Source organism: Stenella coeruleoalba (genome assembly GCF_951394435.1).
Source record: "Stenella coeruleoalba genome assembly, chromosome: 2".
Lineage (NCBI taxonomy): Eukaryota > Metazoa > Chordata > Mammalia > Artiodactyla > Delphinidae > Stenella > Stenella coeruleoalba.
In genome coordinates this window covers 16,649,989-16,677,231 of record NC_137147.1, presented here as the reverse complement: position 1 = coordinate 16,677,231, position 27,243 = coordinate 16,649,989, and positions in this window count along the sequence as shown.

Here is a 27,243-nt window from a genome sequence, read left to right as displayed (position 1 = left end):
CAGGGTGCTATTTACATGAACGTGTTTGCTTTGTGAAAATTAGTAAAAGTCTATATGCTTATGATTTCTGCACTTTTTGGTATGTATGCTATGCTTCAAAAAAGATTTTGTTAAAAATATTATGGTGCTATTTTTTGTCCATGATTCTAATATATGCTCCAGTTATTATTGAATCAATTTGACTTCATGGACATAATATGAGGGATGAGAAATAGTGTTATTGAACCAGAGAATAAGCAGATAGAAATCTAGATGTGAGGGATGGTATATATGTTGAAAAAGTTTTGATTAGACAACTTTGGAAGTTTTGTAAGTGTTTGAAGTTCACCAGGACTGCTTCTTTACTGGTTAGCCATTCTTTCTTATATACGTATAGCTGTCTACCTGCTACTAATATGCGTAGTCTTCAGTAAATGACTTAATGAGCACTGTATGTATAAACGGGAGACCGTTTGCCTGTTGTAGTTCTTATTAATTTAAAAGCAAGGTAATATAGTGACATACTGGCTTGCAAGTCATGTAGCCTGAATTTTGACCCATGTCAAATGCTAAATAGATGTATAATCTTGCATACAAAAATTCATATTCCTGGACTATAATTGAGTCATGTACAAAAAGGAGGATGATTTATAAAACCTCTACTATATTTGAATATTCTGTTATTACATTCTAAAAAATAAAGTGAAGGTTTTAATTGCTGACTGAAAGAATATTGAATTTTTCTATCATCCTTTGGCTAATAAACACACATACACAAACACAGTCAATGTATATAAATTTTAAAGAATAAATAAATGAATGAATGAGGCTAATGTGTTATTTGAAAATTGAAGAATCTCCTACCAATGACTCTTTTATGCATATAAAGTGTCTTGGATCATGGAGTAACCTTTATATATATGTTGAGTCTACTTTATTTTAGGCTATATTATAAACTGTTCCCTTTCTTTCTTTTTATCTGCCTTAGAGTGAGAGATTGTTCTTAGAAGAAAGTTGAAATACTGACTACAATGAAGTTTAGGGTTATCTGTTGATTTTCTTTTTTCATTCTGTTTTTATCTGAAGATAAATGGATACTTATTTAGGTTTGAAACTAGTTATAGGAGAGCAGCAAAAATACAGACAGAGAATGTTTTCCATCAGTTCATGAAAATATTTGAATCTTCTCAGGATTCTTCCATTTGAGATTTAAGCTTGGCATGTTTTTTACTATCTTTGAAATTTCTCATGTTTTAAAATCAGTGGTATCTCATATTATCAGATTCACATGTCCTTATACTTACCCAGGTAAACCAACACACATTTGTCATGGCATATGGCAAAGCCAATAAGAGATAGGTTTTATGAACCATCATGGAAATTAGGATACCAGAAACAATATGCTCATTTCATCAAATAATTTTGTGAATGTATACTTAAAGAAAAATACTTTTTCCTGGTTAGAGCACAGATCTGAATATTAAAATGCAGATGTGTTAAAATCAAGTTATCTGCCAACTGGGGTGGTTTGTTCAAGTGATCCTATGGGGCCAAAATTATTATTTCATTCTCTATTTTAACAAAAAACCCAAACCAAACAAAAATCTCTGCTTCAGAGTTAAAAATGACTCAGGGCCTCCTAGGTTGAATTTTGGAAATACACACATTTTATAACAAGTGGAAAGAACATGCAGATCTTAGAATTATCCACCATCAACTCACAAAAAGTACTTAAAATTAATAACATTTTCACTTGCTATGAGAAGGGCTATTCTTTTTCTCAACCACCTTATTTTCAATGTATTGATCATTTGCCACTTTTATGGAATGGCAATTGTAATTCTGTTTATATGAGGAGGGTGGACGAGGAAAGAAGAATATTTGGGAAAAAATATTAGTGGTGGACAGTCAAAGATGAGAAAGTCTATTGCAAGAGAAAAGGCATCAGGAATATCAGTATCTTAGATATCAACTTCCCTATTTTCTTCTTCTTCTTCTAACTTTCTCCATCATTAACATGGTTTTTAGTGCCTGCATGTTGCTCAGTCATGATTTGTTGAATTATTTGCTGGTTATTGCATTCCAAGTTCTATACTGGATGGTAAGGTCATTAAAAAAAAATTGCATTTGACATTTGTGTAAATGTAGCCCCTACCCACTAAAATTTACATAGGAAAAGAAGAGCATAAAAAAATGAAGAAAGAATAAAGATGGTATCTAAATTAGGCCAGGAGCCTAGGTTCTTACCAGACAGCCTGGGCCTCTTTCCTATGTACAATTTAGAGATGGGAGAACTGTTGTGGATATCTGGGCATTAATAGACACCAATTCATTCAACCCAGTTTACTACATCCTAAGTGTGCTACGCCTTGAGACAGAAAGATGTAGGAAACACATTCTCTACTCACACTCTAATGAAATACAAACATGCAAAAGAGTGTACAGTAAAACATAATAAGTACTATGATGGGGGAATGAAAGAGTGCTATGAGAAATGTTGAATAAACTTCTTCCCCAGCCTATGACAATTCTAGTGAGGCTTCCTAGACGAGACAGTGTTTTAGAAAGATGAAGTTGCCATAAGAAAATCAGAGGAATTGTATTCTGGAGAAAGAGCACCATGTGAGAAAAGATACAAATACGGATTACAAATCTGTATTACATTTTCAAACTACTACGCATAGTCTGGGTTAAAAATGCAAAAGGAGTGTGTGAATTGGGAGTACTGAGTGTGAAGGCTGGATTGGAATAGTGGTAGCTGACAAAGCACAGAATGTTTATACACCAAGGTACATCACTGGATTTATCCTGAGGAGGGTGAAGAACGAGTAAAACATTTTAAGCTGAGGTGACATAATTTGATTTCTACTTTTTAAAAAAAAAATCTTGTGGCAAGTGAGAGGTGGTGTTGGGCATGGTTTGGAGGGTTTTAGAAAGAATACAAATCTCAAAGTAGAAGACCGGTTTCTTCTGAGATAATGCCGTTAACTGTTTCCTCTCTAATTATGGGATGGGTCTATGGCTTTCTCTAACATCTGTCTCTCCAAAGCAGAAGTACTTCAGGAAGACAACAAGGTTCTATTCTCAGAATCCACTTAAGCATTCTTATCTTTCTTCTGAGATTGACCCTTTTGATTGACCTGATTGATGTTCTCCTTCCTTCCCTTGGATTTAAGGGATCAGATCAGCAGTGGTGTTGAGAGGAGGAACAGCAAGCCATGCTGAGTATTCAGGTAATGGATACTATTTGGTTTTCCCTCTGAGAATGGTACTTGGGTTCAAGATGAATATAAACTAGACACTTTTAAATAATATTATCCAAGAGAAGAATGCTTTCAGAAATCAAGTGGCTGATGCTCATAGAAACATGGCTACTACCCATTATTCATTGTTTTGGCACCTGGACATAAAAGGAAGAAAGTAGGAATTGCATACAGGGCCACAACATCCAGTTCATTTTTAGGGGTTAGATGGGATGAACTTTTTCCTTAAGACACTCATTATATAACTGAGCTCAGATGTTATCAGTGGTGCCATGTGGCAGAGTGATACTCCTGATAAAGGACAAACTGAAGACCCTAAAGACCAGATTCAATATTTGGGATAGATTAAGGTACCCATTAGGAGGCATAGTAAACCAGATTCAGTGTGTTGGATAGAAGCTGGTGTCCAGGCAGGTCAAGGCACAAGGATATAACAGAAATAGAAACCCCAGTATATGCCACCAATCAGGCTCATATTACAAGCTTTCTCAGTGATCTGCCATACCTCCAGGCCATCTCCCATTATCCCCTCTCACCTGACCTCATCCTATTCGGCTCTGGGGCCCTCTGAATGTCAACTGAACAAAGACCTTGTTTTCTATGCACACTGAATTGTCTGAACATTTGGAGAAAGACGATAAGTTCCATTTTGAAGGGATTATCAAAGTGAACATTTTATTAGGGAGTTGTTTCTTCAGGCCAGGTGGTCAGGAGAGAGATGTCAGCTGAGATTAGACATGAAATGTTTCTATGAATTGAGGTAGTTAAAAATATGAAGGTAGGGCTTCCCTGGTGGCGCAGTGGTTGAGAGTCCACCTGCCAATGCAGGGGACACGGGTTCGTGCCCCGTTCCAGGAAGATCCCACATGCCGCGGAGCGGCTGGGCCCGTGAGCCATGGCAACTGAGCCTGCGCGTCCGGAGCCTGTGCTCCGCAACGGGAGAGGCCACAACAGTAAGAGGCCCGTACCGAAAAAAAAAAAAAAAAAAGTAAATGAGTTCTCAAAGGTCTATAGATAGGAAGATAAATAATTTGCTTATTTATTCTCTCCCTATGACTGTGTTAGATTTCAGTCTGTGGACAATTCAAAAGAATAAATCAATGTTCATTAGAAAAGTTATCATCAATAAATCTGGAAAAAGGTTATGAAGCCAGAATTTTAAAAAAAGTTATCACAACTTTGTTTCAATCTTCAGAGCAAAGGTGGGGAAAGTCAATGGTTACTAACACCTCTACCTGTCCCAAAATGTACATTTTTCTTAGACTAGTTTGTCAGTTTAGAGCCACTAAAATCCAGGAAGAAAGGGCAAATGCAAAATTTGTGAGGCTGACTAGTCCCAATACATTTTAATTCAGGCAACATTCCAAGCATATTAGAAATGACATTAGCAAAATTGTTTTCCTGATTTTCCAGAATAAATTTGCAACTCCTGATAGTCTGGATTATTCAGTTTAATATGGATCAGACTACAAGCTTTACAAGCCTTTTTTAAAGTGGGCCCAGCCTGGAAGCCTAATAATTCATAATGTAAAATGTTTTGAATTTACACTTGATGATGGCTATTGTGCTTAATAAAGCATGCGTTATAATATAATTTTATAGCATTGTTCATACAAGGATGGATCACAACTGATTATAGCTGTATTGAAAATACAATTCTCCTCAATAAGACACAGTCCAGTGCCTCCATGGTGCGGGAAGAAGTCCATGAGAATGGGGCCAGATGGACAAGGCAATACAACCATGCTCATTATGCTGAAGGCTGAGAAATGAAATCAAATGATACATTTACATATTTCCTGAACAGTTCCCAAGTATTGCCGTTTTAGGGGCCATATTTTATTTCAGCTTTCTATTTTTTATTTAATCAGGATAGTGAGTGAAGCACAAAGTCTACTAGGCAGAAACTTTCAATCATGCTGGTTATACAAAGCACATAGGATTTCATCTTCATCTTTGAGAGGATTTTCTCTGCCAAGGAGAAATTTAATAAAGACATCAGTGTGTATGCCTTTTGTAGGTGTGCATATAAAATCTCTTATTAATGTTCAGATTTTTAAAATGCTAGAACATTCATTTATTTATTGATGTGAACATTATTGAATATCTAAAATGTTATCTGGTAATGTTAGTTACCATAGGTTAAGCATCAGAAAAAATTTCAAAGAAAATTTTGTTTCCATGTCTTTAGTCACCAAGCATTTATTTAGTATTAACAGTGAGGTATTAACATGGCAAAGGAATTATTGGGGCAGGGAGCACTTAATGATGTTTTATTATTATCTGAGCAACAGAATATTTTAAAATAAGAGACTTTGGATGTAATATATAGGGGAGATTTAAATTATCATACAGAAGTTAGAGTTTAATTAGATTGTACATTTTATTACTTTGCCCCCATTAACCTATGGATGAGAACTTCGGAGATAAGCCAATTTAGTTACAGGATTTTTTTGTCTTTTGAGACATAATAGACATATAACAATGTGCAAGTTTAAGGTGTACAACACATTGATTTGATACATCTCTATTGCAATATGATTGCTAGTGTAATGTTAGCTAATACCTCTATTGTGTCACATAATTATCATTTCTTCTTGTTGTGGCAATGTTTAAGATCTAGTCTCTTAGGAGGTTTAATGTTTATGATACAGTTTTGTTGTCTGTAATCACTGTACTGAATATTAGATCTCCAGAACTTATTTATCTACTAGTTGCAAGTATATACCCTTAAATGGTATGTCTTCCATTCCCCCCACCCCTATATATATATATATATATGTGTATATATATATATATATACACATATATATGTGTGTGTGTGTGTGTATGTTTATATTTATAGATAATAACTTGATCATTTGAATTGTAGTGTGTGTATTAAACTTTTTGACTCTTATAACTTTCTTAATCCAAGAAACAAATGCTTACTTTGGAGTAGGCACCAAGCAGGGTAATGGAGGGGATAAATTGAAAAATTATAGTCGTGAGTTATTTTTCCAGGAATCCACAGACTACACTACTTTTATAACTTTCTGATTCTGTCTTATCTCATGGGTGGCCTTGCCTAGACACTAAGTGAAACAAAATAAACAATAAACCATGTGTATATTGATGAAAAGAGTATTTTGCCCAATTCTCCAACCTGTGAGAATAATAATAATTAAAAAAAAGACCCTCTTATGGATCAATGAGGATCTGAGATCTGACTAAATTCTTTGCATCTCATTGCTGAGCTATTTTGATATTCTTTTTTAAAAAAATAAATTTATTTATTTTATGTTTTGCTGCATTGGGTCTTCATTGCTTCACACAGGCTTTCTCTAGTTGTGGTGAGTGGGGGCTACTCTTCATTGTGATACTCAGGATTCTCATTGCGGTGGCTTCTCTTGTTGTGGAGCACAGGCTCTAGGTGCACAGGCTTCAGTAGTTGTGGCACACAGGCTCAGTAGTTGTGGCTCACAGGCTCTAGAGAACAGTCTCAGTAGTTGTGGCGCATGGGCTTAGTTGCTCCACGGCATGTGGGATCCTCCTGGACCAGGGATCTAACCCTTGTCCCCTGCATTGGTAGGTAGATTCTTAACCACTGCACCACCAGGGAAGTCTGATTTTGTTATTCTAAGATTTGTAACAAAATAGGATTTTGTGTCAGACAATTAGAAATAGTCTTTGTATAATGTCATCACACATTTGTCTATATATAAAAAATCCTTATATTAATTACAAGGTATTGTTTCATATGTTTTTGCTTTGTCCTGGATGGTCTTCTGTTTCTGTTGATGTATAAAGAAAGGGAGTGAATGGAAGCATAGGATTAGTTAAGTCTCCATTCCCATACAAAATTTTTATAAGGGAACTCCCTGTCTTATCATTTTGTGAAAGAGGGTCATTTTGCTTTATTTGCGTTTTGGATTCAACATTGGTTGGATCGTTGATCGTATCACCCAATTTTAGCCTCTGCTTCATCAGAGAACTTGAGATACCATGTACAAACAGACATATGTTGAACAAAAGAAACAGCCTCTTTCTTATCGGGCAATGGTTTATCTATGTCAAAACAGCAAAGTCTTCCAAGAAGAACTCCTGTTTCCTATATAGAGTTGTAATATAATTCTAACTTTTTGCACTCTAGAAAAATTAGGAGACAAAGCACCAAACACTCAAATGTCAGCTTTCTGAACTGCTATGCTGAGTTCTCATAATTCCAAGAGAGTCTCAAAGGCTCTGTAACCTTCTAAGTCAGATATCACTTTGTACATCTGTTTCTCTTCCTACTCTGCTTAACCTATGCAACCCACTTAGTTTCTTCTATTTCTTCTGCCCCTTCTCCTGTCCATCTAAATGAGCTATGTTTCTCTGGGAATTTATTAGAAAAAAATTACATTGTAAAATTGCTAGATCAAAGGTGATCTACAGAATTTGAATTAAAACCTTGATCAAAAGCCAGGTTAAGAACTATAATGAAGGGTTTTCCTATACCTCAGAAAAGTTACTACATAATTCAAGATTTTGATAGATTGTTATTGCCCCTAAGTACAGATCAGTGCCAACTAGTTCAGCTAATTGTTAATTCAGTTAATTGTTGAAAGAGTGTAGCACTGGCTAAGAAATTGGCATCTATTTCAGTAACTGCTTATATATAACGATGTAAGTCTGAATTTTCTTTCAAGAATGGTTCCATCTCTTCTGAGACACCCACCCAGACTATTGTATCAGTGGCTCCCTTCTTCTTTCTCTAAAGCTTCATGTAGCCATGGAATGGTTAAACAGAGAACCCCGTGAGTTGCTGTTGCCAGAATGGATACTTAATGTCATGCAGAGAATACAAGTTTGCCAAAACTGCTTTCCCAGTGCAGAATCTCTTGTTGCATTTGACTCTAATCCTAAACATGTTCCATTTGCCAAATTATGAAAGAATGAATGTCCCTTTCAATACCATGAAAAAGTCAGTACACACAGCTGTGCAGATAAGGAACAAAAATGCTAGACACCTCAAAATAAACCTGGAAAAATATCAGCCCAGAGACCATTCTTTCAGTGACATTTGGATTACGGTTTTTACACATTCTTGGAGAAAGAGAATAAAAAGTTCTTTTCTGAGTCCTTCTGAATATAATTATATCATTATATTTTAGTTAAATGAATGGCAATAGGCTACCGGGTGGTCATTCTATATTGTGGAATCAACTGTTCTCAAATTACATGTATGTGTTTGCCTTATAAATCTCAAGTTAAATATCCTCATATTAATTACAAAGAGATACCTGCTTTATTTGTACCTTACATGACTTCTAAGAAGAGTATGGTACCCAGTTAAAGAAGAAATCTGAATCTCCTGTTTCTTACTGGATGTGCTAAGCAATGCATTAGCATATCACTTTATTACAACACTTACCATTGTGTCATGACTACATATAACTTTGCTATTATATTATGTATTCCTAGAGGTATAAGCTATATTATGTGCCTTTATATGCATATGTAAGAAAAAGTACCCAATTTAGGCTACAGATAATAGCTTCCTCCTTGACCTGAGACAGACCTTACAAGTTAGGTCAGTGAGTTATTTCACCAAGATTTTGGACTTCGGATGCATTAAACATACTTATCTTTTTTTTTCTGTGGCTAAAAATGTGAAAGTTAAAGCCCAGAGGGTCATTTGTTATGATTTCCACATGGTTTTTTGTTTGTTTGTTTGTTTTTGTTTAAAGTCTGTCTGTACTGAGCAAACCAATTAAAAGGAAGTATAGGGAGAAGCCAAGACTAGTAACAGGTACACAAAATCGTAATGAATCCTTTCTTAAGGATCATATCATTCCTATATTTGGGTATCATGAGACACCTAAAATCCCTTTTAAGTTAGTTTGAGGTGTGTTTCTGTTACTTGTAACCGTAAGATTACTAAATAATATGAGGAGTGGGTGCGGAGAAGCAGAGAAGACTTTCCAGTTAGAATTCGTCAGGTTGTAAATATATCCTCTTCACATGAGTTTATATAAAAATGTGTCTACCTAGAAAATTAGTGAGAGTCTCATGGAAATCCAACAGAAACCCTAATTCAGGTAGGCTTTGTGACAACTAGAAAGGGAACTAAAATCTCATCAAGCAGCCCTCTCTTGGGGGATAATTGCTCATGGCACCTGTGTTTCTTTCTACACATTTAATCCATTTTCCTTTCTCTACCAGATTGCTTTTGCTTACTCTTAATGGCCTCTGTTCTATTAAATTGTTGGCTTGCCTGTGGTCTTACTAAGGTACCAAATCACTTTATTGTGCCTGATAGCTGGGATAATATGAACCACAATAACAACAATAGCTAACAAATATAGTATTTACCATTTTCTTGGCATCCCTTATAGGGAAGACACAGAAATATGAGCAAGGCTCCACTAATCATGCAAATCCAGCAGAAACTAGTTATGTGAAAGAGCAGGGACTGTGGGCAATCCATTTTGGTGAGGACAGTAGGAGCAATATCCCCTATATCCTGTTTCCAGCACTGTCTGTTTCCAATTGCAGCTCCAGGGGCAGTGTTGGTGGGTGATAGAATTGGTGGGACAGGCTGTGGTGCCTGGTGCCTTACAATAGCAACAGTGGACAAGTTTTTATGGACAAGTTCTACTACATGATTAAAAATTCCTCTAACCTGGAGCTTTCAAGCCTGGTCTACAAAGCTCCCAGAGTACCTATCAGCTACATGGTCTTTGTAATAATTCTCTTAGATTATCCAGATGTGGTTTCTTTCTGCTTGCAATGCTGATTATTACTGGTGCCTTTAGCTCAAGGGTTGGCAAACTTTATTGTAAATGACCAGATAGTAAATATTTTAGGCTTCACAGGCCACCTGCAGGCATATTCTTTGTTACTGTTTTTCGGGGGCTCTGTTTTGCTGTGCTGAGTGTGTGTTTTGCTTTTTACAACCCTGAGTTCATGGGTTATACACAGAAAATAGGTTGTAGTTTGCAAATCTCTGATCTAAGCATTTAGTGCTACTGCTCCTTCCCTCAGTTTCTTAGCTATTCAATTCCAGCTTGCAGAGAAATTTATTTGGTGCTATCCATCTCCCTGAAGCAAGCTGTTCCTAACGGTAGCTTCATAACAGTTTCTCATAGTTAAGGAGGGGAACTCTGAAGACAAGAGTTACTGCTGGCATAAGTCCACCACCCAGTGAAAAACCTTGGGCTTTACCAGCCAGACTACTTCTAATGACCCAAACTGAGCTTCTCCCAGAGACTATGTGACCTAAGTGATCCCTATGGTCTCCAAGCACATGACTCTGCTTTTAGGACAGAAGTGAAATAACCACTGATGTAAAATTTGAACATACTTATTCTGTCTTTTAAACTAACCAAATAATCCTCAAATGATATGTTTAGCATTTACTTCTATTTTATTTAAGTGGATATGAAAGTAAGCCTAATTGACATCAGGGAGTTTACAGAGCCCCTGGATAGAATCTATGCAAGCCAGGAGAAGCTATCAATGGCGCCTAAATACAAAACATAGAGGAATAAGCTAAAATCAAACAAAGAAGCAAATAAATAAACAAAACTCCAAGAAGTTTTCATATTGTTGAAGCCCAACTCTAGCTTCCTTTCAATAATCTTGCTCTTACCACAACAATTAGCCCATGGGGTCTCAATCTTCTACTATCACCAACAAGGTTGATTTGGGCTTGGATCAAAGGGAACATAGCTCAGCTCTTGTCCTTCATCAGGGCTGAGGACAGCATGGGAATGTGGGCATGCTTAGTCATGGCCATTGAAAGGAGGATATTATGGAGAAGGTTTTTAGCAAGAAATGACATGATCAATATCAAATCAACCATTGTCCTAAAACACCACTTCAAATCCGTGTTGTTTTCATGGTGTTTTATTAACTTCATTTTTGTGCCTCAACTTTAATACTACTTGAGTATAGCAGAAAAGAAGTAGTATTGGCCCCTGGCCTGACTTTGGGATTGGTAGGATTTCAGACTACTGAGCCCATCTCCATTAGAGAGATTCAATTAAACCCAGCTAGAACATGGTGGTAAAGTGCAACTTGAAATAGTAAATACTGTAATTAGTTACTTCACTGACATTAAATTATATTTGATTTTGTGTAGCAAATTATAGTCCCTCTTTTGTTTCTTAAATGAACAGAGAAGTATATTTTATAGTTAGGCAAGAGCTAAGAAGGAAACATGGTTGATTAACCTTTATAAGAAATTGTAAGATCTCTTTGGCCTTTGATACTGAAAAATATTTCATTCAGCCTTTTTTTTCCCCAGTGGTTGAACTCTCTAATGTGAAGAAGTTTCTGCCATCCCCCGTCAGCATTAAAGCTAAACTAGAGAATAATTTACTTTCAGGTGTTTAGAAATTGGACACAGGAGACCTTCAAGATGGCAGAGGAGTAAGACACGGAGATCACCTTCCTCCCCACAGATACACCAGAAATACATCTACACGTGGAACAACTCCTACAGAACACCTATTGAACGCTGGCAGAAGACCTCAGACCTCCCAAAAGGCAAGAAACTCCCCATGTACCTGGCTAGGGCAAAAGAAAAAAAAATAAAAAACAGAGACAAAGGAATAGGGACAGGACCTGTGCCTCTGGGAGGGAGCTGTGAAGGAGGAAAATTTCCACACACTAGGAAACCCCTTCACTGGTGGAGATGGGGGGTGGCATGGGGAAGCTTCAGAGCCATGGAGAAGAGCCCAGCAACAGGGGTGCAGAGGGCAAAGTGGAGAGATTTCCATACAGAGGTTCAGTACCGACCAGCACTCACCAGCCTGAGAGGCTTGTCTGCTCACCTGCCAGGGCGGGTGGGGGCTGGGAGCTGAGGCTCGAGCTTCGGAGGTTGGATCCCAGGGAGAGGACTGGGGTTGGCTGTGTGAACACAGCCTGAAGGGGGCTAGTGCGCCACAGCTAGCCGGGAGGGAGTCCAGGAAAGAGTCTGAAACTGCCTAAGAGGCAAGAGACTATTGTTTCAGGGTGCGCGAGGAAAGGGGATTCAGAGCGCCACCTAAACGAGCTCCACAGATGGGCGCAAGTGCGGCTATCAGCGTGGACACCAGAGACGGGCATGAAACTCTAAGGCTGCTGCTGCAGCCACCAAGAAGCCTCTGTAAAAGCACGAGTCCATTATCCACACGTCCCCTCCCGAGAACCTGTGCAGCCTGCCACTGCCAGGGTCCCGTGATCCAGGGACAACTTCCCCAGGAGAACACACGGCGCTCCACAGGCTGTTGCAACGTCACACCAGCTTCTGCCACCGCAGGCTCGCCCATCATTCTGTACCCCTCCCTAACCCTGGCCTGAGTGAGCCAGAGACCCCTAATGCACTGCTCCTTTAACCCCGCCCTGTCTGAGCGAAGAACAGACGCCCTCAGGCGACCTAAACATACAGGTGGATCCAAATCCAAAGCTGAACCCTGGGAGCTCTGCAAACAAAGAAGAGAAAGGGAAATTTCTCCCAAAAGCCTCAGGAGCAGAGGATTAAATCTCCACAATCAACTTGATGTACCCTGCATCTGTGGAATACTTGAATGGACAATGAATCATCTCAAAATTGAGGTGGTGGATATTGGGAACAACTGTAGACTTGGGGCTTGCTGTCTGCATCTAATTTGTTTCTGGTTTTATGTTTATCATAGTTTAGCATTTAGAGCTTATTATCATTGGTAGATTTGGTTATTGATTTGGTTGCTCTCTTCCTTTATATATATATATATATATATATATATATATATATATATATATATATATATATATATAGTTTTCCTTTTTCTCTTTCTGTGAATGTGTATGTATCTTTGTGTGATTCTGTCCATATAGCTTTGCTTTTACCATTTATCCTAGGGTTCTGTCTGTCTGCTTTTTTTTTGTTTCTTTTGTCTTTTTAGCATAGTTTTTAGTGCACGTTATCATTGGTAGATTTGGTTTTTGGTTTGGTTGTTCTCTTTTTTCTTTCTTCCTTTTTTTTAAATTACTTTTTTTATTTTTAATATATTTTTTTAATTTTAATAATTTATTTTATTTTCTCTTTCTTTTTTTCTCACTTTTCCTCTGAGCTGTGTGACTAAAGAGTCTTGATGCTCCAGCCAGGTGTCTGACCTGTGCTTCTCAGGTGGGAAAGCCACGTTCAGGACATTGATCCACCAGAGACCTCCTGGCTCCACATAATATCAAATGACAAAAGCTCTCCCAGAGATATCCAACTCAATGCTAAGAGCCAGCTCCACTCAACGACCACCAAGCTACAGTGCTGGACACCCTATGCCAAACAACTAGCAAGACAGGAACACAGCCCCACTCATTAGCAGAGAGGCTGTCTAAAATCATAATAAGGGCACAGATACCCAAAAACACATGACTACCCACGGTCCTGCCCACCAAAAAGACAAGATCCAGCCTCATTCACCAGAACACATGTACGAGTCCCCTCCACAAGGAATCCTGCACAACCCACTGAACCAACCATAGCAACAGGGGGCAGACAACAAAAACAAAGGGAAATACGAACGTGCAGCCTAAGAAAAGGAGACCCCAAACACAGTAAGTTAAGCAAAATGAGAAGACAGAGAAATGCACAGCAGATGAAGGAGTAAGCTAAAAACCCACCAGACCAAACAAATGAAGAGGAAATAGGCAGTCTACCTGAAAAATAATTCAGAGTAAGGATAGTGAAGATGATCCAAAATCTTGGAAACAGAATGGAGAAAATACAAGAAACGTTTAACAAGGACCTAGAAGAACTAAAGAGCAAACAAACAATGATGAACAACATAGTAAATGAAATTAAAAATTCTCTAAAAGGAACCAATAGCAGAATAACTGAGGCAGAAGAACGGATAAGTGACCTGGAAGATAAAGTAGTGGAAATGACTACCACAGAGCAGAATAAAGAAAAAAGAAAGGTCAGGGAAGAAGGGAAGATGGCGGAAGAGTAAGACGCGGAGATCACCTTCCTCTCCACAGATACACCAGAAATACATCTACACGTGGAACAACTCCTGCAGAACACCTACTGAAGGCTGGCAGAAGACCTCAGACCTCCCAAAAGGCAAGAAACTCCCCACGTACCTGGGTAGGGCAAAAGGAAAAAAGAATAAACAGAGACAAAAGAATAGGGACGGCACCTGCACCAGTGGGAGGGAGCTGTGAAGGAGGAAAAGTTTCCACACACTAGGAAGCCCCTTCGCGGGCGGAGACTGCGGGAGGCGGAGGGGGGAGCTTCGAAGCCGCGGAGGAGTGCACAGCAACGGGTGCGGAGGGCAAAGCGGGGAGATTCCCGCACAGAGGATCGGTGCCGACCGGCACTCACCAGCCCGAGAGGCTTGTCTGCTCACCCGTCGGGACGGGCGGGGCTGCGAGCTGAGGCTCTGAGGCTAGGGTTTCGGTTTCGGACGGAGCGCAGGGAGAGGACTGGGGTTGGCGGCTTGAACATAGCCTGAAGGGGTTAGTGCACCACAGCTAGCCGGGAGGGAGTCCGGGGAAAAGCCTGCACCTGCCGAAGAGGCAAGAGACTTTTTCTTCCCTCTTTGTTTCCTGGTGCGAGAGGAGAGGGGTTTAAGAACGCTGCTTAAACGAACTCCAGAGACGGGCGCGAGCCGCGGCTAAAAGCGCGGACCCCAGAGACGGGCGCGAGCCGCGGCTGAAAGCGCGGACCCCAGAGACGGGCGCGAGCCGCGGCTGAAAGCGCGGACCCCAGAGACGGGCGCGAGCCGCGGCTGAAAGCGCGGACCCCAGAGACGGGCGCGAGCCGCGGCTGAGGGCACGGACCCCAGAGACGGGCGCGAGCCGCGGCTGAGGGCGCTGACTCCAGAGACGGGCGCAAGCCGCGGCCGGAGGCGCGGACCCCAAGGCGGGCGGGAGACGTTGGGGCTGCTGCTGCCGCCACCAAGGGGCCTGTGTGCGAGCGCAGGTCGCTCTCCACTCCCCTCTTCCGCGGAGCCTGTGCAGCCCGCCACTGCCGGGTTCCCGGGATCCGGGGGCGACTTCCCCGGGAGAGCGCACGGCGGGCCTCGGGCTGGTGCAGAGTCACGCCGGACTTTGCCGCCGCAGGCCCGCCCCGCATTCCGGGCCCCTCCCTCCCCGCCGCCGGCCTCCGTACGCCAGAACCCCCGAATCAGCGGCTCCTTTAACCCCGTCCTGTCTGAGCAAAAAACAGACGCCCTCCAGCGACCTACACGCAGAGGCAGGGCCAAATCCAAAGCTGAGCCTCTGTGAGCTGTGAGAACAAAGAAGAGAAAGGGAAATCTCTCCCAGCAGCCTCAGAAGCAGCGGATTAAAGCTCCACAATCAACTTGATGTACCCTGCATCTGTGGAATACATGAATAGACAGCCAATCATCCCAAATTAAGGAGGTGGACTTTGGGAGCAAGATCTATGATTTTTCTCCCTATTCCTCTTTTTGTGAATGTGTATGTGTATGCTTCTGTGTGAGATCTTGTCTGTATAGTCTTGCTTCCACCATTTGTCCTAGGTTCTATCCGTCCATGGTTTTTTCTTAAAATTTTTTTTCTTAATAATCAATTTTAATTTTAAGAACGTTATTATACTTTACCTTCGTCCTTTCTTTCTTTCTTTCTTTCCTTCCTTCCTTCCCTCCTTTAGACAACAAATCATCCCAAATTGAGGAGGTGGTCTCTGACAGCAAGATTTATGATTTTTCCCCCTTTACCTCTTTTTGTGAGGGTGTATGTGTACGCTTCTGTGTAAGACTTTGTCTGTATAGCTTTGCTTCCAACATTTGTCCTAAGGTTCTATCCGTCCCTTTTTTTTTTTTTCTAATTAAGAATTTTTTAATTCAATAACTTTACTATACTCTATTTTATTTTTACTGTATCTTCTTTCTGTTTTCCCCTCTTTCCCTCCTTCCTTCCTTCCTCCCTCCCTCCTTTCATTCCTTCTTGCCTTCTTTCCTTCCTTGCTTCTTTCTTCCTTCCTTCCTTCCTTCCTTCCTTCCCTCCTTCCTTCCCTCCTTTAGACAACGAATCATCCCAAATTCAGGAGGTGGTCTCTGACAGCAAGATTTATGATTTTTCCCCCTTTACCTCTTTTTGTGAGGGTGTATGCGTACGCTTCTGTGTAAGACTTTGTCTGTACAGCTTTGCTTCCAACATTTGTCCTAAGGTTCTACCCGTCCCTTTTTTTTTTTTCTAATTAAGAATTTTTTAATTCAATAACTTTACTATACTCTATTTTATTTTTACTGTATCTTCTTTCTGTTTTCCCCTCTTTCCCTCCTTCCTTCCTTCCTCCCTCCCTCCTTTCATTCCTTCTTGCCTTCTTTCCTTCCTTGCTTCTTTCTTTCTTCCTTCCTTCCTTCCTTCCTTCCCTCCTTTAGACAACGAATCATCCCAAATTCAGGAGGTGGTCTCTGACAGCAAGATTTATGATTTTTCCCCCTTTACCTCTTTTTGTGAGGGTGTATGTGTACGCTTCTGTGTAAGACTTTGTCTGTACAGCTCTGCTTCCAACATTTGTCCTAAGGTTCTATCCGTCCTTTTTTTTTTTTTTTTTTTTCTAATTAAGAATTTTTTAATTCAATAACTTTATTATACTTTATTTTATTTTTACTGTATCTTTTTTCTTTTTGTTTTTTCCTTCCTTCCCTCCTTCCTTCCTCCCTCCCTCCCTCCCTCCTTTCGTTCCTTCTTGCCTTCTTTCCTTCTTTGCTTCTTTCTTTCTTTCTTCCTTCCTTCCTTCCTTCCTTCCCTCCTTCCTTCCCTCCTTTCCTTCTTTCTTTCCTCATACGTCTACTAATTCCCTCTACTTTTTCTCCCTTTTATTCTGAGCCGTGTGGATGAAAGGCTCTTGGTGCTCCAGCCAGGAGGCAGGGCTCTGCCTCTGAGGTAGGAGAGCCAACTTCAAGACACTGGTCCACAAGAGACCTCCCAGCTCCAGATAATATCAAACGGCGAAAATCTCCCAGAGACCTCCATCTTAACACCAGCACCCAGCTTCACTCAACGACAAGCAAGCCACAGTGCTGGACAACCTGTGCCAAACAACTAGCAAAACAGGAACACAACCCCACCCATTAGCAGAGAGGCTGCCTAAAATCATAATAAGGCCACAGACACCCCAAAACACACCACCAGACGTGAACCTGCCCACTAGAGAGACAAGATCCAGCCTCTTCCACCACAACACAGGCACTAGTCCCCTCCACCAGGAAGCCTACACAACCCACTGAACCAACCTTAGCCACTGGAGACAGACATCAAAAACAGGAGGAACTACGAACCTGCAGCCTGCAAAAAGGAGACCCCAAACACAGTAAGATAAGCAAAATGAGAAAACAGAAAAACACACAGCAGATAAAGGAGCAAGATAAAAATGCACCAGACCTAACAAATGAAGAGGAAATAGGCAGTCTACCTGAAAAAGAATTCAGAATAATGATAGTAAGGTTGATCCGAAATCTTGGAGATAGAATGGACAATAGAATGGACAAAATGCAAGAATCAGTTAACAAGGACCTAGAAGAACTAAAGATGAAACAAGCAACGATGAACAACACAATAAATGAAATTAAAAATACTCTAGATGGGATCAATAGCAGAATAACTGAGGCAGAAGAACGGATAAGTGACCTGGAAGATAAAATAGTGGAAATAACTACTGCAGAGCAGAATAAAGAAAAAAGAATGAAAAGAACTGAGGACAGTCTCAGAGACCTCTGGGACAACATTAAACGCACCAACATTCGAATTATAGGGGTTCCAGAAGAAGAAGAGAAAAAGAAAGGGACTGAGAAAATATTTGAAGAGATTATAGTTGAAAACTTCCCTAATATGGGAAAGGAAATAGTTAATCAAGTCCAGGAAGCACAGAGAGTCCCATACAGGATAAATACAAGGAGAAATACGCCAAGACACATATTAATCAAACTGTCAAAAATTAAATACAAAGAAAGCATATTAAAAGCAGCAAGGGAAAAACAACAAATAACACATAAGGGAATCCCCATAAGGTTAACAGCTGATCTTTCAGCAGAAACCCTACAAGCCAGAAGGGAGTGGCAGGACATACTGAAAGTGATGAAGGAGAAAAACCTGCAACCAAGACTACTCTACCCAGCAAGGATCTCATTCAGATTTGATGGAGAAATTAAAACCTTTACAGACAAGCAAAAGCTGAGAGAGTTCAGCACCACCAAACCAGCTTTACAACAAATGCTAAAGGATCTTCTCTAGGCAAGAAACACAAGAGAAGGAAAAGACCTATAATAACGAACCCAAAACAATATAGAAAATGGGAATAGGAACATACATATCGATAATTACCTTAAATGTAAATGGACTAAATGCTCCCACCAAAAGACACAGATTAGCTGAATGGATACAAAAACAAGACCCTTACATATGCTGTCTACAAGAGACCCACTTCAGACCTAGAGACACATACAGACTAAAAGTAAGGGGATGGAAAAAGATATTCCATGCAAATGGAAACCAAAAGAAAGCTGGAGTAGCAATTCTCATATCAGACAAAATAGACTTTAAAATAAGGACTATTAAAAGAGACAAAGAAGGACACTACATAATGATCAAGGGATCGATCCAAGAAGAAGATATAACAATTGTAAATATTTATGCACCCAACATAGGAGCACCTCAATACATAAGGCAAATACTAACAGCCATAAAAGGGGAAATTGACAGTAACACATTCATAGTAGGGGACTTAAACACCCCACTTTCACCCATGGACAGATCATCCAAAATGAAAATAAATAAGGAAACACAAGCTTTAAATGATACATTAAACAAGATGGACTTAATTGATATTTATAGGACACTCCATCCAAAAACAACAGAATACACATTTTTCTCAAGTGCTCACGGAACATTCTCCAGGATAGATCATATCTTGGGTCACAAATCAAGCCTTGGCAAATTTAAGAAAATTGAAATTGTATCAAGTATCTTTTCTGACCACAACGCCATGAGACTAGATATCAATTACAGGAAAAGATCTGTAAAAAATACAAACACATGGAGGCTAAACAATACACTACTTAATAATGAAGTGATCACTGAAGAAATCAAAGAGGAAATCAAAAAATACCTAGAAACAAATGACAATGGAGACACAACGACCCAAAACCTGTGGGATGCAGCAAAAGCAGTTCTAAGGGGGAAGTTTATAGCAATACAAGCCCACCTTAAGAATCAGGAAACATCTAGAATAAACAACCTAACCTTGCACCTCAAGCAATTAGAGAAAGAAGAACAAAAAAACCCCAAAGCTAGCAGAAGGAAAGAAATCATAAAAATCAGATCAGAAATAAATGAAAAAGAAATGAAGGAAACAATAGCAAAGATCAATGAAACTAAAAGCTGGTTCTTTGAGAAGATAAACAAAATAGATAAACCACTAGCCAGACTTATCAAGAAAAAAAGGGAGAAGACTCAAATCAATAGAATTAGAAATGAAAAAGGAGAGGTAACAACTGACACTGCAGAAATAAAAGAGATCATGAGAGATTACTACAAGCAACTCTATGCCAATAAAATGGACAATCTGGAAGAAATGGACAAATTCTTAGAAATGCACAACCTGCCAAGACTGAATCAGGAAGAAATAGAAAATATGAACAGACCAATCACAAGCACTGAAATTGAAACTGTGATTAAAAATCTTCCAACAAAGAAAAGTCCAGGACCAGATGGCTTCACAGGCGAATTCTATCAAACATTTAGAGAAGAGCTAACACCTATCCTTCTCAAACTCTTCCAAAATATAGCAGAGGGAGGAACACTCCCAAACTCATTCTACGAGGCCACCATCACCTTGATACCAAAACCAGGCAAGGATGTCACAAAGAAAGAAAACTACAGACCAATATCACTGATGAACATAGATGCAAAAATCCTCAACAAAATACTAGCAAACAGAATCCAACAGCACATTAAAAGGATCATACACCATGATCAGGTGGGGTTTGTTCCAGGAATGCAAGGATTCTTCAATATACGCAAATCTATCAATGTGATAAACCATATTAACAAACTGAAGGAGAAAAACCATATGATCATCTCAATAGATGCAGAGAAAGCTTTTGACAAAATTCAACACCCATTTATGATAAAAACCCTGCAGAAAGTAGGCATAGAGGGAACTTTCCTCAACATAATAAAGGCCATATACGACAAGCCCACAGCAAACATCATCCTCAATGGTGAAAAACTGAAAGCATTTCCACTAAGATCAGGAACAAGACAAGGGTGCCCACTCTCACCACTCTTATTCAACATAGTTTTGGAAGTTTTAGCCACAGCAATCAGAGAAGAGAAGGAAATAAAAGGAATCCAAATCGGAAAAGAAGAAGTAAAGCTGTCACTGTTTGCAGATGACATGATCCTATACATAGAGAATCCTAAAGATGCTACCAGAAAACTACTAGAGCTAATCAATGAATTTGGTAAAGTAGCAGGATACAAAATTAATGCACAGAAATCTCTGGCATTCCTATATACTAATGATGAAAAATCTGAAAGTGAAATCAAGAAAACACTCCCATTTACCATTGCAACAAAAAGAATAAAATATCTAGGAATAAACCTACCTAAGGAGACAAAAGACCTGTATGCAGAAAACTATAAGACACTGATGAAAGAAATTAAAGATGATACAAATAGATGGAGACATATACCATGTTCTTGGATTGGAAGAATCAACATTGTGAAAATGACTCTACTACCCAAAGCAATCTACAGATTCAATGCAATCCCTATCAAACTACCATTGGCATTTTTCACAGAACTAGAACAAAAAATTTCGCAATTTGTATGGAAACACAAAAGACCCCGAATAGCCAAAGCAATCTTGAGAACAAAAAAAGGAACTGGAGGAATCAGGCTCCCTGACTTCAGACTATACTACAAAGCTACAGTTATCAAGACAGTATGGTACTGGCACAAAAACAGAAAGATAGATCAATGGAACAGGATAGAAAGCCCAGAGATAAACCCATGCACATATGGACACCTTATCTTTGATAAAGGTGGCAGGAATGTACAGTGGAAAAAGGACAGCCTCTTCAATAAATGGTGCTGGGAAAACTGGACAGGTACATGTAAAAGAATGAAATTAGAACACTCCCTAACACCATACACAAAAATAAGCTCAAAATGGATTAAAGACCTAAATATAAGGCCAGAAACTATCAAACTCTTAGAGGAAAACATAGGCAGAACACTCTATGACATAAATCACAGCAAGATTCTTTCTGACCCACCCCCTAGAGTAATGGAAATAAAAACAAAAATAAACAAATGGGACCTAATGAAACTTCAAAGCTTTTGCACAGCAAAGGAAACCATAAACAAGACCAAAAGACAACCCTTAGAATGGGAGAAAATATTTGCAAATGAAGCAACTGACAAAGGATTAATCTCCAAAATTTACAAGCAGCTCATGCAGCTCAACAACAAAAAAACAAACAACCCAATCCAAAAATGGGCAGAAGACCTAAATAGACATTTCTCCAAAGAAGATATACAGACTGCCAACAAACACATGAAAGAATGCTCAACATCATTAATCATTAGAGAAATGCAAATCAAAACTACAATGAGATATCATCTCACACCAGTCAGAATGGCCATCATCAATAAATCTAGAAACAATAAATGCTGGAGAGGGTGTGGAGAAAAGGGAACCCTCTTGCACTGCTGGTGGGAATGTGAATTGGTTCAGCCACTATGGAGAACAGTATGGAGGTTCCTTAAAAAACTACAAATAGAACTACCATATGACCCAGCAATCCCACTACTGGGCATATACCCTGAGAAAACCATAATTCAAAAAGAGTCATGTACCAAAATGTTCATCGCAGCTCTATTTACAATAGCCCGGAGATGGAAACAACCTAAGTGCCCATCATCGGATGAATGGATAAAGAAGATGTGGCACATATATACAATGGAATATTACTCAGCCATAAAAAGAAACGAAATGGAGCTATTTGTAATGAGGTGGATAGACCTAGAGTCTGTCATACACAGTGAAGTAAGTCAGAAAGAAAAAGACAAATACAGTATGCTAACACATATATATGGAATTTAAGAAAAAAAAAATGTCATGAAGAACCTAGGGGTAAGGCAGGAATAAAGACGCAGACCTCCTAGAGAACGGACTTGAGGTTATGGGGAGGGAGAAGGGTAAGCTGTGACGGGGCGAGAGAGAGTCATGGACATATACACACTAACAAACGTAGTAAGGTAGATAGCTAGTGGGAAGCAGCCGCATGGCACAGGGATATTGGCTCGGTGCTCTGTGACAGCCTGGAGGGGTGGGATAGGGAGGGTGGGAGGGAGGGAGACGCAAGAGGGAAGAGATATGGGAACATATGTATATGTATAACTGATTCACTTTGTTATAAAGCAGAAACTAACACACCATTGTAAAGTAATTATACCCCAATAAAGATGTTAAAAAAAAAAAAAAAGAAGATATTTCAAATAAAATATTGAAGTTGTAAAAAAAAAAAAAAAAGAAAAAAGAAAGAAAAGAATTGAGGATAGTCTTAGAGACTTCTGGGACAACATTAAACACACCAAAATTCTAATTATAGGGGTCCCAGAAGAAGAAGAGAAAAAGAAAGGGATTGAGAAAATATTTGAAGAGATTGTGGTTGAAAACTTCCTTAATATGGGAAAAGAAATAGGAAATCAAGTTCAGGAAGCACAGAGAGTCTCTTACAGGATAAATCCAAAGAGAAACATACTAAGACACATTTTAATCAAACTATCAAAAAATTAAATACAAAGAAAATATATTAAAAGCAGCAAGGGAAAAACAAGAAATAACATACAAGGGAATCCCCATAAGGTTAACAGCTGATCTTTCAGCAGAAATTCTGCAAGCTGGGAGGGAGTGGCAGGACATATTTACAGTGATGAAAGGGAAAAACCTACAACCACGATTACTCTAGCCAGCAAGGATCTGATTCAGATTTGATGGAGAAATTAAAACCTTTACAGACAAGCAAAAACTAAGAAAATTCAACACCACCAAATCAGCTTTAAAACAAATGCTAAAGGAACTTCTCTAGGCAGGAAACACAAGAGAAGGAAAAGACGTACAGTAACAAACACAAAACAATTAAGAAAATGGTAATAGGAACATATATATCGATAATTACTTACAATGTAGATGTATAAATTGCTCCAACTATAAGACATAGACTGGCTGAATGAAAACAAAAACAAGACCATATATATGCTGCCTAAAAGAGATACACTTCAGACCTAGGGACATGTACAGATGGAAAGTGAGGGGATGGAAAAAGATATTCCATTCAAATGGAAATCAAAAGAAAACTAGAGTAGCAATTCTTATATCAAACAAAATAGACTTTAAAATAAAGATTATTACAAGAAACAAGGAAGGACACTACATACTGATCTAGTGATAAAAACAGGAAGAAGATTTAACAATTGTAAATATTTATGCACCCAACATAGGAGCACCTCAATACATAAGGCCAAAGCTGACAGCCATAAAAAGGGAAATCGACTGTAACACAATCATAGTAGGGGACTTTAACACCCCACTTTCACCAATGGACAGAGATTATCCAAAATGAAAATAAATAAGGAAACACAAGCTTTAAATGACACAGTAAACAGGATGGACTTAATTGATATTTATAAGACATTCCATCCCAAAACAACAGAATACACTTTCTTCTGAAGTGCTCATGGAACATTCTCCAGGATAGATCATATCTTGGGTCACAAATCAAGCGTTGGTAAATTTAGGATAATTGTAATCATATCAAGAATCTTTTCTGACCACAATCCTGTGAGACTAGATACCGATTAGAGGAAAAAATCTGTAAAAAAAATACAAACACATTGAGGTTAAGCAACACACTACTAACTAACACAAAGATCACTGAAGAAATCAAAGAGGAAATCAAAAAATACCTAGAAACAAATGACAATGAAAACATGATGACCCAAAACCTATGGGATGCAGCAAAGGCAGTTATAAGATGGACGTTTTTAACAATAAAATCCGACTTCAAGAAACAAGAAACAGCTCAAATAAACACCCTAACCTTACACCTAAAGCAATTAGAGAAAGAACAAAAAAAACCCCAAAGTTACCAGAAGGAAACAAATCATAAAAATAAGATCAGAAATATATGAAAAAGAAATGAAGGAAATGATAGCAAAGCTCAATAAAACTAAAAGCTTGTTCTTTGAGAAGATAAACAAAATTGATAAACCATTAGCCAGACTCATCAAAAAAAGAAGGGAGAAAACTCAAATCAATAGAATTAGAAATGAAAAAGGAGAAGTAACAACTGACTGCAGAAATACGAAGGATCATGAGAGATTATTAAAAGCAACTATATGCCAATAAAATGGACAACCTGGAAGAAATGAACAAATTCTTAGAAAAGCACAACCTTCCAAGACTGAGATAGGAAGAAATAGAAAATATAAACAGACCAATCACCAGCACTAAAATTGAGACTGTGATTAAAAATCTTCCAACAAACAAAAGCCCAGGACCAGGTGGCTTCACAGGCGAATTCTATCAAACATTTAGAGAAAAACTAACACCTATCCTTCTCAAACTCTTCCAAGATATGGCAAAAGGAGGAACACTCCCAAACTCATTCTATGAGGCCACCATCACTCTGATACCAAAAACAGACAACGATGTCACAAAGAAAGAAATCTTCAGGCCAATATTACTGATGAACATAGATGCAAAAATCCTCAACAAAATACTAGCAAACAGAAGCCAACAGCACATTAAAAGGATCATACACCATGATCAACTGAGGTTTATCCCAGGAATGCAAGAATTCTTCAAAGTATGCAAATCAATCAATGTGATAAACCATATTAACAAACTGAAGGAGAAAAAACATATGATCATCTGAAGAGATACAGAAAAAGCTTTTGACAGGATTCAACACTGATTTATGATAAAAAAAAAACTTTCTATAAAATAGGCATAGAGGGAAGTTACTTCCACATGGTAAAGGCCATATATGACAAGCCTACAGCCAACATTGCTCTCAATTGTGAAAAATTGAAACCATTTCCTCTAAGATCAGGAAAAATACAAGGTTTCCCACTCTCACCACTATTGTTCAACATAATTTTGGAACTTTTAGCCACAGCAATCAGAGAAGTAAAAGAAGAAAAAGGAATCCAAATTGGAAAAAAAGAATTAAAACTGTCACTGGTTGCAGATGACAGGATACTATACATAAAGAATCCTAAAAGTGCTACCAGAAAACTACAAGAGCTAAGCAATGAATTTGCTAAAGTAACAGGATACAAAATTAATGCACAGAAATCTCTTTCATTCCTATACATTAATGATGAAAATTCTGAAGGAGAAATTAAGGAAACGTTCCCATTTACCATTGCAACAAAAAGAAACACATACCTAGGGATAAACCTACCTAAGGAGACAAAAAACCTGTATGCAGAAAACTATGAGACACTGATGAAAGAAATGAAAGATGATACAAACACAAGGAGAGATGAACCATGTTCTTGGATTGGAAGGATCAACATTGTGAAAAAGACTATTGTGAAAAAGACTATACTACCCAAAGCTACCTACAGATTCAATGCAATCCTATCAAACTACACTGGCAGTTTTCACAGAACTAGAACAAAAAACTCACAATTTTTAAGGAAACACAAAAGACCCTGAATGGCCAAAGCAATCTTGAGAAAGAAAAATGGAGCTGGAGGAATCAGGCTCCCTGACTTCAGACTATACTACAAAGCTACAGTAATTAAGACAGTATGGTACTGGCACAAAAACAGAAAGATAGATCAATGGAACAGGATAGAAAGCCCAGAGATAAACCCACGCACATATGGTCACCTTATCTTTGACAAAGGAGGCAGGGATGTAAGTGGAGAAAGGACAGCTTCTTCAATAAATGGTGCTGGGAAAACTGAACAGGTACATGTAAAAGTATGAGATTAGATCACTCCCTAACACCACACAGAAAAATAAGCTCAAAATGGATTAAAGACCTAAATGTAAGGCCAGAAACTATCAAACTCTTAGAGGAAAACATAGGCAGAACACTCTATGACATAAATCACAGCAAGATCCTTTCTGACCCACCTCCTACAGAAATGGAAATAAAAACAAAAATAAACAAATGGGACCTAATAAAACTTCAAAGCTTTTGCACAGCAAAGGAAACCATAAAGAAGACCAAAAGACAACCCTCAAAATGGGAGAAAATATTTGCAAATGAAGCAAATGACAAAGGATTAATTTCCAAAATTTATAAGCAACTCATGTAGCTCAATAACAAAAAAACAAACAACCCAATCCAAAAATGGGCAGAACACCTAAATAGACATTTCTCCAAAGAAGATATACAGTCTACCAACAAACACATGAAAGAATGCTCAATATCATTAAACATTAGAGAAATGCAAATCAAAACTACAATGAGATATCATCTCACACCAGTCAGAATGGCCATCATCAAAAAATCTAGAAACAATAAATGCCGGAGAGGGTATGGAGAAAAGGGAACACTCTTGCACTGCTGGTGGGAATGTGAATTGGTATAGCCACTATGGAGAACAGTATGGAGGTTCCTTAAGAAACTACAAATAGAACTACCATATGACACAGCAATCCCACTACTGGGTATATACCCTGAGAAAACCATAATTCAAAAAGAGTCATGTACCAAAGTGTTCATTGCAGCTCTATTTACAATAGCCTGGAGATGGAAACAACCTAAGGGCCCATCATCGGATGAATGGATAAAGATGTGGCACATATATACAATGGAATATTACTCAGCCATAAAAAGAAACGAAATTGAGCTATTTGTAATGAGGTAGATAGACCTAGAGCCTGTCATACAGAGTGAAGTAAGTCATAAAGAGAAAGACAAATACCGTATGCTAACACATATATATGGAATTTAAGAAAAAAAACTGTCATGAAGAACCTAGAGGTAAGAGAGGAATAAAGACACAG